The sequence below is a fragment of the Ascaphus truei genome, chromosome 12 (genome assembly GCF_040206685.1).
Source record: "Ascaphus truei isolate aAscTru1 chromosome 12, aAscTru1.hap1, whole genome shotgun sequence".
Lineage (NCBI taxonomy): Eukaryota > Metazoa > Chordata > Amphibia > Anura > Ascaphidae > Ascaphus > Ascaphus truei.
Genome location: NC_134494.1, coordinates 4,023,402 through 4,037,319, shown reverse-complemented (window position 1 = coordinate 4,037,319; position 13,918 = coordinate 4,023,402). Strand labels below are relative to the sequence as shown.

The 13,918-nt window shown below is 44.6% G+C and overlaps 1 protein-coding gene across 1 annotated transcript in view; it reads right to left on the bottom strand.

Moving 5' to 3' along the window:
* Positions 1 to 13,918, bottom strand: part of LOC142464298 (uncharacterized) — a 429,853-nt gene that overhangs the window by 163,073 nt on the left and 252,862 nt on the right. The gene's annotated exons all lie outside the window — the stretch shown is intronic.

Below are 13,918 nucleotides of genomic sequence, written 5' to 3'. Positions count from 1 at the left end.
CAGGTATCTGCCAGGTACATACTGGGTATTTGCTCGAATAAAGTGTGTCGGTGCAGTATACAGTCAGTAGTGGATACCCTGAATACTGTAGGCGAATCACTGTGAAACAGTAATATTAAAGGAGTGGGCATCCCAGACTTAAAGTCATTTTTAATTATCCCAGAGGCTGTGGCATGATCCGTGAAAGAAACTGGGGTAGACTCTCCAATAGAAACAAGGGACATCTTGCCTGTCACTGAAGTGGGTGATTGAGAACCAGCAGGAACTGAACTAGCTACTGTAATGAAATCAGATAACATTGCGCTTGTTTCAGAATTGGATCCCGGAGAATCCCTAGTGAGGGCATCAGACTTCATGGGAAACTCAGTGACAGGGGTCTTGGAACCAATTAAAGAATTGCAGGTATCACAGACTTAATTGGAGAAATACCTTGCAAAACAGAAATTTTAGTAAAGGTGATAGGCATCTCACAGACTACCGCAGAGGTGGAGGACAGACCGTCAGGCTCTACCTCAGGAGCCAGAGAGAAGCCAAGGGACGACTCAGAGCGTAGTAAGGGATCAGGGACAGATAAGCTGATCACTGAAGTGATAGCCTGAGGGACCGTAGAAGGAGAGCTAATAGCTATCACCGGTTCCAAGGAGACAGACTTAGAATCAAGGACAGGAAAAGCATAGGGAACAGGCATAACAGATAGGAAAAACAGATGTAAGCTAGAGAAGGTTGCTTCTACAACAGAAGATTTGGCAGCGGCAGAGCTTAACTCAGCGGCTGCTGGAGAACTTTTAATTACAGTGAAAAGGAACTGCAGGTTTACAAAATCAGGGCTAAAGGGAGTTTCAAACTTGAAAACCTGATCCTTCAAAAAGGAGGGCCCTGACTGTAATTGTACTAAGGGAGCAACAGAAGATACGCTGATCTCAGAAGGGGTCACTTGGAAAGGGACATAATATGTACTGTTCGCTTTAAACCCTAGGATTTGAGAAGAGGAGAACACAGACAGTGCACGTGGAGCAACCACGACTGTGCTGGTCTCTGAAGTGGGTATTTGGGAAAGAGTTCTGGGACATCAGAAACGACAACAGATTCCAAAAGGGTCTATGCTCAGAAGCAGGGATTACAACTCTCTGAGTGACAGACGGGGTCAGCGAAATACCTAGGAGTAGGGATTCTGCGAACAGGCTTAGGGAAACAAACGGCTCCAGAATACTTTTAACTGGAGCCAGTATTATTGCCGAAAGTTCAGGGGGCGTAAGGGATTCATCCTCTGAAGCTAAGGAGGTGTCCTTGACTGACGGACTACAGGGATTTACCAAGGGTGGTTCATAGGGCTGACCTGCAGGGGTTAACATAGGAAAAACCTCAAGGGTTAAATTACTCTGTACCTGAGAATCAGAGAAATAGAAGCTAGTCTCCGAGAGTGGGGTCATAGGGGGTTCTGCTTCTTGCCCTAGGGACCTAACATTAGACTGTGGAATACTAGGGTTAGCAGTGGGGACCTCACAAAGCAGACTAGCAGGGGTTAAAACAGAAAAAACCTCGGAACAGAGCTTAGAAATTTGGGGTTAGAAAAAGAGGGCAAACAGGACTCATTCTCTGGTGCTAGGGAAGACACACTGACCTGGGGAATGCAGGGATTTACAGTGGGGGACTTATAGGCCTGACTAGCAGGGGTTAAGACCGGAATAACCTCGGGGACAGAACCCAGGGAGGTTAACTCAGGATTAGGGAGCGTGGCAGCTTCTTCCTTAGTAGGCAGCGACAGAGAGATGGTTTGACCATTTTTAGGAGAGGGAGGTACCCCCACAGGTTTAGCAACAGGACTGGCAGCATAGGGGATCTGCCAAGCAGCAGCGTAGCTGGCAAGGAGGGGATCCTGTTCTTTTATGCAAATGTCCAGTGTTAAGGAAAGTACATGGAGTGTATCTTGAGACTGAGCCAACATGAGGAGGACGCCCTGTTGTACTAGATGAATGTCCAGTGATAAGGCCAGGGCATAGAGTGCCTCTCTGGCGTCGGCCAGGTCCATAGGGTACACGTTATCCCAGGTTAGAGGGGAATCAGAGGAGCGAATACAATCGGCTAGAGACTGTTTTAAGTTCTGAATGCAGCAAGCCTTAATAAAGAGATCACAACGGCATTGTCTTTGCAAAGGGGTTAAACCTTCATACATAAACAGCTCTTCAATCAGGGGTAGTACTTCACACAGATACTGGCCTTCAGAGTGGGACTGGTACGCAGGCCGGGACATAACTTCAGTTGGAAAATTGCCAACCCCCGCCAGGGCGCAGTCCGGTTTTAATGGGCCGAGCATACTGTTACGCCGATGCTCGCCACAAACCGGGACCGGACTGCGGGGCTGAGGTGGGGTTATATAATCACCGACCTTAGTCCGCGCAAACTGATCCGGAGTACGCAGTTCGTAGTCGTACATCGCAGGGTCAGGATTGGAGAAGGCAGCATCGTCGTTATGGAAGCCAAAGTCGGGGTAGGAGAAGACAGGACAACCGATGTCCGAAGCAGGGTCAGGATAGAAGACATCTGGGTGGTCATAGTCGTAGCAAGGAATCGGCAACAGGCAGACAGGAGTTCCCTGCTTCAGCTTAGGAGCGTGGGAGTGGCCTCTGCGCGAGGAGTGGCCTCGGCCCATGACGCCGGTCTCAGCAGGGGGAGACAGCAGGCTGGCCGAAGTACACCGCAGGGCAGCGTCGGGGAAACCAACGCTTCAGCGCAGAAGTCCAAGGCAGGCCACTGCATGGAGATAGCAGCAGGCCACAGGAAATTAAGGGTAACCACTGCTAGGAGTGAATGCAGCAGGTACCAGGAAATTAAGGGTAACCACTGCTAGGAGTGAATGCAGCAGGTACCAGGAAATTAAGGGTAACCACTGCTAGGGGTGAATGCAGCAGGTACCAGGAAATTAAGGGTAACCACTGCTAGGAGTGAATGCAGCAGTTACCAGTGCTGGATAACAAGCTTCAGCACAGGAGACAGGAACAGCCCTCTGGATACTCAGGAACTAGGAAGGTTAGAACACTAGGAGAGAGGCCTGGACGGTTTGTGGCAGAGACGGTAACGTCCAAGGTAGGAGTTATGCTCGGCACTGGTTCAGTGCCAACGCCCAGGATATAAAGGGTGGAGATCCAATCACAGGAGGAGGGTGTGTGAGAATTCCTCCAATGATAGAGCACAGGGCAGAAGCTGCAATGAGAGGCAGCACCTGTGCCATGGATTGCCAGAGGAAGCTTGCAACTGCATAGGTCTGCAAGGCTATAGTCAAAGCCAGTAGTGGATTCCTTACAATTCCCAAGGACTTGGTCGTTCCCGACAACAAACTCTTCGTACCTTCCAAATTTGTTCCAGAGGTCCTGTCTTGGGGTCACTCCTCTAAATCTGCAGGTCATCCAGGTTTTAAGAAGACTACTGATCTCATTCGTCGGAATTTCTGGTGGCCAAGGATGTCTCAAGATATCCTGGAGTTTACCCGAGCCTGTCCCACGTGCGCTCAAAGCAAGACCCTCTGTCAAAAGCCTCAGGGTTTTCTGTTACCTCTTCCAGTTCCCGACCGCCCCTGGTCCCACATTTCGATGGACTTCATTGTGTAGTTGCCCAGGTCCAGAGGAATGAACACTATCTTGGTGGTCGTGGACAGGTTCTCAAAGTTGTCCCATTTTATTCCACTTAAGGGATTACCCTCATCCCCCGCCCTTGCTGATATCTTTACGGAGCAGATTTTCCGGATTCATGGGATTCCTTTGTCCATTGTTTCTGACAGAGGTTCTCAATTCGTATCCAAATTTTGGAGAACTTTCACGAAGAGATTGGGGCATCTCTTCTTCTTTCTCTTCCGCCTATCATCCACAGTCCAATGGACAAACGGAGAGAATCAATCAATCCCCGGAGAAATACCTGAGATGTTTCATATCCGATTCCCAGGATGATTGGGCTCAACTCCTTCCTTGGGCGGAGTACGCTGTCAATTCTGCTAAAAATGAAGCCACCCGGGAGTCGCCCTTCTTTATAAATTATGGATTCCACCCCCCCTGCCTACCCATCTCCAACATCCCTTCTGGAGTTCCAGCCGTAGATGAACGCATTACTGCCCTCCAAACTGCATGGTCTAGGATTCAGTCTACCCTTCTCGACTCTGTACAGGCCAATCATCGTCGTTGTTCGGCGCCCAGTTACAAGCCAGGGGATTTGGTATGGCTCTCCTCTAAGAATATCTGCCTCAAGGTACCATCTCCAAAATTGGCACCTAAGTTCCTAGGTCCCTTCCCTATTTGTGAACAAATCAATCGTGTGGCATTCCGGCTCCAACTACCACACAATATGAAGATTCCCAATGTCTTTCATGTGTCCCTCTTAAAACCATTCATCACCAGTCACTTCTTTCCGGATCAGACTCGTAAACTGGATCCCATTACTGTCCAAAATAACGAGGAATACGAAGTTCACTCTCTTTTGGATTCTTGCCTATCCAGTGGCCAGCTCCAGTTCTTGGTGCAGTGGAAGGGCTTTAGCCCTGAAGAGAGATCCTGGGTACCTTTAAAGGACATTTATGCCCCGGCCCTTCTTAAGTCCTTCAGGAAAAAGTTTCCAGAGAAACCGTTCATGGACCGTCCTGAGGCCGTTCCTGAAGAGGGGGGGTACTGTCAGGAATCGGCGTTCTTCGGCGCTCCCCACACAGAGCACTCATTTCCCTCGGCGAATCCTCTGCTCAGCGCCGGGCGCGCCTACGCCATCTCGCGCGCACACCTGCACCATCCACTGGCTCGGTCCACACGCGTACACTCGTTACGGAGAGCGCTAAGTCTGCACACTCTTCTTCCCGTCCCCTGCCCCCCGCAAGCCGCACGGGCATACTCAGGTTACCAACAAGTCTCACCTGGCCTGTCATGCCTGCACCAATCTGCAGTGTCTCCCTGTAGCTCTTCCTGTCCTGCCTCAGTTCCTAATTGGACCTTCCTGCTTTATCTAGCTCCTCTCTGCTCTCAATCTTTGCTCGACATAGTCTCTGCATGGAAGTACTTCAGGATTCTCTTAGTGTTTTCACAGGTTCTGACACGGCTCGTACGACTACCTCCTCTGGCTCTCGATCACGGCACTCCTTGGACAACGCTCACTCTGATACCCCTCGAACCCGGCTTGGACTACGACTACTGAACTTCTTTAACCGGTACCGGCAAGTATTGCTAGCAAACACCACCTGGCCTGGCAACGCCTAATTCACCACACTCCGGACATGCTCCTTCTGCTGCGGGTGTGTGTTCCTTTACATCCCCAACTCAGTATAAGGGACGGGTCTGGTCTGCGGGAAGCACCGGCGTAACACCCTCTCCCTGTGTCACCATCTCCCTCTCCCTGTGTCACCATCTCCCTCTCCCTGTGTCACCCTCACCCTCTCCCTGTCGCCCTCACCCTCTCCCTGTCACCCTCACCCTCTCCCTGTCACCCTTACCCTCTCCCTGTTGCCCTCACCCTCTCCCTGTCGCCCTCACCCTGTCGCCCTCACCCTCTCCCTGTCGCCATCACCCTCTCCCTGTCGCCCTCACCCTTTCCTTGTCGCCCGCACCCTTTCCCTGTCGCCCTCACCCTTTCCCTGCCGCCCTCACCCTTTCCCTGTCGCCCTCACCCTTTTCCTGTCGCCCTCACCCTTTCCCTGTCGCCCTCACCCTTTCCCTGTCGCCCTCACCCTTTCCCTGTCGCCCTCTCTCTGTCGCCCTCTCTCTGTCGCCCTCTCTCTGTTGCCCTCTCTCTGTCACTCTCTCTCTGTCTTTTTCTCTCATTCTCTCTGTGTGTGTTCTCTCTCTCTGTGTCTCTCTCATTCTCTGTCTTTCTCTCTCTTTCTCTGTGTCTCTCTTTCTCTGTGTCTCTCTTTCTCTGTGTGTCTCTCTTTCTCTGTGTGTCTCTCTTTCTCTGTGTGTCTCTCATTCTCGGTGTGTCTCTCTTTATCTGTGTGTGTGTGTGTCTCTCTCTCTGTGTGTCTCTGTGTGTGTCTCTCTCTCTCTCTGTGTGTGTGTCTCTGTCTCTGTGTGTCTCTCTGTGTGTGTCTCTCTCTCTCTCTGTGTGTCTATCTGTGTGTCTCTCTCTCTCTCTGTGTCTCTCTCTCTCTGTGTCTCTCTCTGTCTCTGTCTCTCTCTCTCTCTGTTTCTCTCTCTATCTCTGTGTCTCTCTCTCTCTGTGTCTCGCTCTCACTCTCGCTCTCTTTCTCTTGCGCTCTCTCTTTCTCTCTCTCGCTCTCTCTCTCTCTCTCTTGCTCTCTCCTGCTCTGTGTGTGTGTCTCTCTCTCTGTCTCTCTCTCTCTGTCTCTCACCCACACTCTCTCTCTCTCACACTCTGGATCTCTTATTTACCCTATATATCTTAACTGCCCTATACCTACACCGAAATAACCTACAGTGCTTTCTTCCAGATCTGACTCACGAGCTTCACACGGAAAACATCGGAATCCCCCCTAAACCAGAAGACAGGTAGGGAACACATTCCCTCCAATGTATAACTTTGCAGGAATGCGGGTACCTGGACATTGAGGGACTCCTCCCCCTGATGAAGCGCGTCATCCGCGCGAAACACGTGTCGGGTGTTTGCTGACAGATGAATGAAGGAACAAAGGGCACTGCGGATTTGAACAAAATAAACTCATTTATTGAGCCAACACGACGTTTCGACCTAAGTGGTCTTTTTCAAGTGACACCGCAGTGCCCTTTGTTCCTTCATTCATCTGTCTTGGACTGATTGCAGGCTTTCGTGCAAACACTGGAGCACCGGTAATTGTATGTTTCTTTCTATTTTTGAGGTGTGCAGCATCACTTTATTTGTTCTGGGTGTTTGCTGACGTCATGACGGCGACGTCACTGTAGGAGCGACTGCACGGACACTATCAGCCATCTGAAACGGGTTGTATGCCTCTATTCTCCTGGTATAGGCTAGCCGGTTTTAAGCTCCCTGTAGCTGTGATTTATAATACCTTTCCTCCTCGCGGGTCTTGGCAATTCGCCAACCACGGGCTTTTTTGCGGCTGAAACGGCAGCCATCTGTGTCTATGGAGTTTTATGCTTTGTGTGCTACCTTGGCAGAGGTGTGAATTGCGAGACTGACATGCCATTACCCTCTTGGGGTCTGTGATTATTCTGTTGCATATACGATTGTGTCGTCTACAGTATATATATCCTTTTTTTACACTACATGTAGCACATAGTGCTGGTATCTACCAACCAAGGAATACACAGTCACTTACCCATTCCTAGCCAATCACACAGACTGCAGCACTCCAGTCACACACGTACAAGGGTTTATACCCAGGTTATTGACACAGTTCCAGGAGCGTATAGATCAGTAGGAGTAATCACTCCCTTTATTTATATACTTTCTACATAGTACCTGTTCAAGCAAATATCACCAGTGATCAGTATTACTAAGCTACTCTTCACAGAACACTTGCTATCACGAGCACCCAGATTCAGAGGCAATATATGTTCCTATTTGTGCAGGAGCCTATGAGGTGCACCTTGCAATTATAAGGGTATAATAGTACATAAGCACCTCCATAAGGACCCTTTTCGCTCCCTTTTAGGGGTCCAGTTCATACCCATTTTATCTATTTGAGTGTAATTTACTAAAATATGTAATAAAACTTTTTTATTTTTTGCGCCGCTTTCGTTTTTTAGTTTCTGGTATAGGGGATATTTTACCTAACTACTCCTGAAACATATACATACAGTTTAGAGTGCAGTTATAGGGGTACCTCTTGAACCTCTTTGTTCAAATCCTGTTTATATTGTAACCCACCCCTTGCACCTACTTTTTAAGGACCATTGGTTAAATAGGTGAGCAGTTCTTCAATACCCCTTTGTGGACTGCGGATCAGGTAAGATCCCAGGCGGGATTGCTGCTTTAGATATTGTGACGCAGGGGCATCCAGGCACTAGTTATGGGGTTCAGGAACATTTACACACACATACACACACACACGTAACAAGGACTAATTGTAATACAGTATAATGTAATACAATAAATAAATTAATGTTAAAAACGAATGTTGTTTTTACTAGGAATTTATTCATTTTTTTTTTAAAGCGGGTCTGGGGGAGGGACTAGGGGCAGGGCTAGGTGGCGGGACTAGGGGCAGGGCTAGGTGGCGGGACTAGGGGCAGGGCTAGGTGGCGAATAGATTTTTTGTTCGGCGAGTAGATTTTTGGGTGATTTGTCGAACACTGTATATATATATATATATATATATACTGGGATATATACATACATAGAATACCAAAGATGTAAAACATACTGTTTACACAAGATCCCAAGTTACTGCACTAAGGGCTCTATGCAGTAAGCGTTGATAAGGCTTTTTTCGCCATTTTCCCGCCAAAATTGCGTTTGAGATTCAATAAGCGCCGATAAGTGCTTGATTTCGCCAGGTTTCGTGTCCGATAATTGTGTTATGGCCAGTAGCCTGGCGATAAGCCTGTTTTCGCCACTTATCGCCACTTTTTTTATTCGGCTGTATTCATCAAGCAAAATCAGCTTATCGGGGCTGAAAAAAAAAACTCATCTGTACATCAATGGAGCGGGACGTACAACATTATAGTACTGTATACGTTCTATTGCTCACAATACAAATGTGTTTAGCATTACAGTGTGGGGGGCATTCACTGCATTGTCTCACACGTTACGTTTATTATTTGCATAACATTGTACTTTTATATGTTTTCATTACTTGCGTGTCACATTACTCATCATGTGATGATGTGTCCATGGGAAAACCTATACTCAACTCTTAAAGGAGAACATCACATCATACCATACATGTTAATGAAGTGTGCGACAATTTATTATATGATGTTACCCATGTCACACATGTAACACATACACCGTATGGTCATGTTGCTTTACATAACACAATGCTTGTAATGTGTAACGCATCTTTAAACGTTCATGTACATCTTTCTTCTCATGTTTACATGTACTTTGGGTCCTCCCTTTTTTCATGACGTCCGTTATTGGACAGTCAATCACATTGCATGTTTACATTGTAAACGTTGCATTACAAGCACTTCATGCTAACTTATACACACATCTACAATAGTGAATCATTGTTACACCTTTCAAACTGATTCAATACCAACTATCCTCATGACATAAATTTATGCTATAGGCACACGAGAATTCATTGTTGAGAACATGTGACACTAACATGGCAAATTAGACATGTTGCTGCAAACGTTTTCTACGTCAATCTCAGCCTTTTTGCCTAATTACATGACTCAATGTTGCGTTCAGAAGTGTTACATGCATTACACATGACACTAATAATTTACAATGAATGCTTGTACAAAGCTTCACGTTACATCATTGGCAAATATCATGATTGGCTGCAGAATACACAGAAACATATATTATTTATATCAAATGGAGACAGCTTGGGAGCCAAGTACTTTAATATGTTAATGTAACACCTTGCATTTTACTATGTCACCTGACATCATCACATACCTATTTAAAGGACGCCCATTACCTACTCATTCCCAGCTACTGATTTCAAAATGTTGCGATTGTTTAGAATACGTCGTAACATTATTTTGCATGAGAGGCTTGCTGATCAACAGAATGACATAGGGCAAGGGAGGGACAGAGGCAGGGACAGTGACAGGGACAGGCATGCGGACACGACAGGGACAGGGAGAGGGACAGGGAGAGGGACAGGGAGAGGGACAGGAGATCAGAGGAGAAGACCGAGGAGACAAGTTGTGGCTCGTCTGCGTGTGTACAGGGAGAGAACAATGTTAGATGGGATGAGTGAGGAGGAGATAGTAAGTCGCTATCGGTTGAGTTCAGCAGCAATCTTATCTCTTTATGAAGAGATAAGGGGAGATCTAGATTTTGTGACAGCCAGAGGTCGTGCAGTCCCTGGGCTTGTTAAAATGCTGTGCTCATTACATTATCTTGCTTCCGCGTCATTCCAGACAACTGTGGGCATAGTGGGCGGGGTCTCGCAATCTACATTCTCGCGGGCCTTTACCCAGTTTCTCTATGCACTCAATAGACACGCTAGGAATTATATTTATTTTCCTAAAGAGCAGACACAGTGGCTGGAAGTCAGGAATGGCTTTTATGCCATAGCAGGGATACCATGTGTGATGGGTGCAATCGATTGCACCCATGTGGCTATTATTCCGCCTCGTCAGAGTGAGCATGCTTACCGCAACCGTAAGCACTACCATTCCCTGAATGTGCAGGTGGTATGCGATGCCACGATGAAGATAATGCATGTGGTAGCCAAATTCCCTGGTTCCAGTCACGATTCCTCTATCCTGAGGAACTCATCAGTCTTCCATGCTTTCGAAGAAGACCATTTTGGACCTGGTTGGCTGCTGGGTGAGTACATATTTGGATGTTCTAACACAAACCTTTTTTTGGTTTAGTATACAAAAAAGAACAATGATAATGCGCCAGATGGGGTGTTACTCTTAATGAGGGCAACAACAAAACAAAAATAAAACAAAAAACAAAACACATGTGACATGAACCAGTCCGGTGCGTATAGGGTATTGCAAAAGGAAAAGTATATATGAGTGAGACAAACACTACCCAATACGTGAAGCAGCTACTTTAAAACAGGGAACCTCCAGTCCCTGCTAGGTACATAACAACAAAGAAAAGGTTAGAAGCGCAGTCAGTATAGGGTTGAGGTCAAACTATATAACTTTATTAAAACATCTAGTCCCAGGGCTGAACCTCTAGGACAACAACAGCATAAGAATTAATGCATATAATGTTATAAAAAAAAAGGAAAAAAACTATGTGGTTGAAGCTGTATGTGCAATTGCACTCGATGGGTCTCCAAGGGGTTAAAAACGGGAGTAGCTTGATGATAAATTTCAGTCATGCAATCTGTGCACTGCCCGGGCAGATTTAGGAAAAAAGAGGGGGTTCCCCAGGGTTGAGACAATGCTCAAAATTGCTCACCCTTAATCCACTTAGATATGTTGGTGTCCCGTAATCCTCCTTGCTCCTGAAATTCACTCCGTAGCAAGCTGTTCAGATGCGCTGATTGCGCTTGGTAGCAGACAGCCCTCCGGGTGTCCGGGTCTGATGTCACTTCCGGCTGTGACGCACAGACCCTTCCCGGTAGTCTCTGGGCTTCGTCTGTCAGCTCTCCTCCTCCTTCAAGTTGCCGATCACCAGGCAAACAGGTTGCGATCAGCTGGAGCCCAACGTGTGATGTCAGCAACAATTCCAATGTACTGAATGGAAGCAACACCCTATTGCTCCTCCTCCTACGCGTTTCACCAAAGGGCTTCGTCAGGGATATCATTGCACCAGTGCCTTCTTAATTTATAGCCAAGTTGATTGCATTGACTCAATATAATGTGATAAAAGGCTTACATAATGATTCAATAAAGCCATTATCCTAAAGGACTGGTGCTCATGATACAAATGCCTGGTTCATGTCACAAAAAAAACAAAAAAAAAAAACACAAAAAAAAAAAAAACACTACTTGAACAAAAAACATAAAAACAAAAAAGAAAATAATTGCAATGTATATTGAAATATTTACAAATCTAAAAATTGGTTGATAAAATTATTATTTTATTTAAACTTGTATTCTTTTGTTGATTTTTTGGTGTTCGTATTTGTAAAAACAAATCACTTCCTTAATATGTATTATGATAATTTAACTAAATAGATAAAACACCTTGTATAACCCTCAAATATACAGTATGTATTCTTAAATGACTCACTAATTTAATTATTACAACAATGAAAAAATCAATCAATGCATAAAATGGATAGATAATATATTAAACACTTGTGGATACAATTTAGAACATCTTAAAATCAATTCAACATAGAGACACTCTTGATATTAAACAATAAATGGTTAATGAGACAGATAAAAATTACTGAAAAGCTAAAAGATCCAATTCTTCATTTAGACCTGCTGGACTCATTGTTTGTAATTTAAAAATCCAGTAAGTTTCTTGTTTCCTAAGTTTTAAAAGCCTGTCACCCCTCATGGTTGTATGGTTAATATGTTCAACAAACCAGGAATTGTTTTTAAGAGAGCAAAAAACTTGAAGAATGTTTTAGCTCCCACTATTTTAAAACAAAATAAAATTGGACTAAATAAAATAGAAACTCAAAATACATGGTTACCGACATGCCCAGTTGGCTGTTATAAATGTGGTCGTACTAATTGTTTAACCTGCAAACACATTAAAAATAAGTGTACAGAGTTTGTGTCCAAGGCTACAGGGGAAACATTTAGAATAAAACAGTTTATTAACTGCAATACGACATATGTTGTTTATCTGCTTAGTTGTCCCTGTGGTCTTTATTATATAGGCCGCACGAAGAGAAGTTTAAAGGAACGTTTTACCGAACACAGGCGAAACATTTTAAAAGGCTTCCTTGGACATGGGGTTTCACGTCATTTTTTAACAGCCCATAATAAAGGAATAGAAGGTCTATCCATTATCGGTATCGAACATATTAACCATACAACCATGAGGGGTGACAGGCTTTTAAAACTTAGGAAACAAGAAACTTACTGGATTTTTAAATTACAAACAATGAGTCCAGCAGGTCTAAATGAAGAATTGGATCTTTTAGCTTTTCAGTAATTTTTATCTGTCTCATTAACCATTTATTGTTTAATATCATGAGTGTCTCTATGTTGAATTGATTTTAAGATGTTCTAAATTGTATCCACAAGTGTTTAATATATTATCTATCCATTTTATGCATTGATTGATTTTTTCATTGTTGTAATAATTAAATTAGTGAGTCATTTAAGAATACATATATTTGAGGGTTATACAAGGTGTTTTATCTATTTAGTTAAATTTTCATAATATATATTAAGGAAGTGATTTGTTTTTACAAATACGAACACCAAAAAATCAACAAAAGAATACAAGTTTAAATAATATAATATTTTATCAACCAATTTTTAGATTTGTAAACATTTCAATATACATTGCAATTATTTTCTTTTTTGTTTTTATGTTTTTTGTTCAAGTAATGTTTTTTTTTTTTTTGTGTTTTTTTTTTTGTGTTTTTTTTTTTGTGACATGAACCAGGCATTTGTATCATGAGCACCAGTCCTTTAGGATAATGGCTTTATTGAATCATTATGTAAGCCTTTTATCACATTATATTGAGTCAATGCAATCAACTTGGCTATAAATTAAGAAGGCACTGGTGCAATGATATCCCTGACGAAGCCCTTTGGTGAAACGCGTAGGAGGAGGAGCAATAGGGTGTTGCTTCCATTCAGTACATTGGAATTGTTGCTGACATCACACGTTGGGCTCCAGCTGATCGCAACCTGTTTGCCTGGTGATCGGCAACTTGAAGGAGGAGGAGAGCTGACAGACGAAGCCCAGAGACTACCGGGAAGGGTCTGTGCGTCACAGCCGGAAGTGACATCAGACCCGGACACCCGGAGGGCTGTCTGCTACCAAGCGCAATCAGCGCATCTGAACAGCTTGCTACGGAGTGAATTTCAGGAGCAAGGAGGATTACGGGACACCAACATATCTAAGTGGATTAAGGGTGAGCAATTTTGAGCATTGTCTCAACCCTGGGGTACCCCCTCTCTTTTTTCCTAAATCTGCCCGGGCAGTGCACAGATTGCATGACTGAAATTTATCATCAAGCTACTCCCGTTTTTAACCCCTTGGAGACCCATCGAGTGCAATTGCACATACAGCTTCAACCACATAGTTTTTTTCCTTTTTTTTAATAACATTATATGCATTAATTCTTATGCTGTTGTTGTCCTAGAGGTTCAGCCCTGGGACTAGATGTTTTAATAAAGTTATATAGTTTGACCTCAACCCTATACTGACTGCGCTTCTAACCTTTTCTTTGTTTTTTTGGTTTAGGAATGATTTAATTTTAGAATGTTAT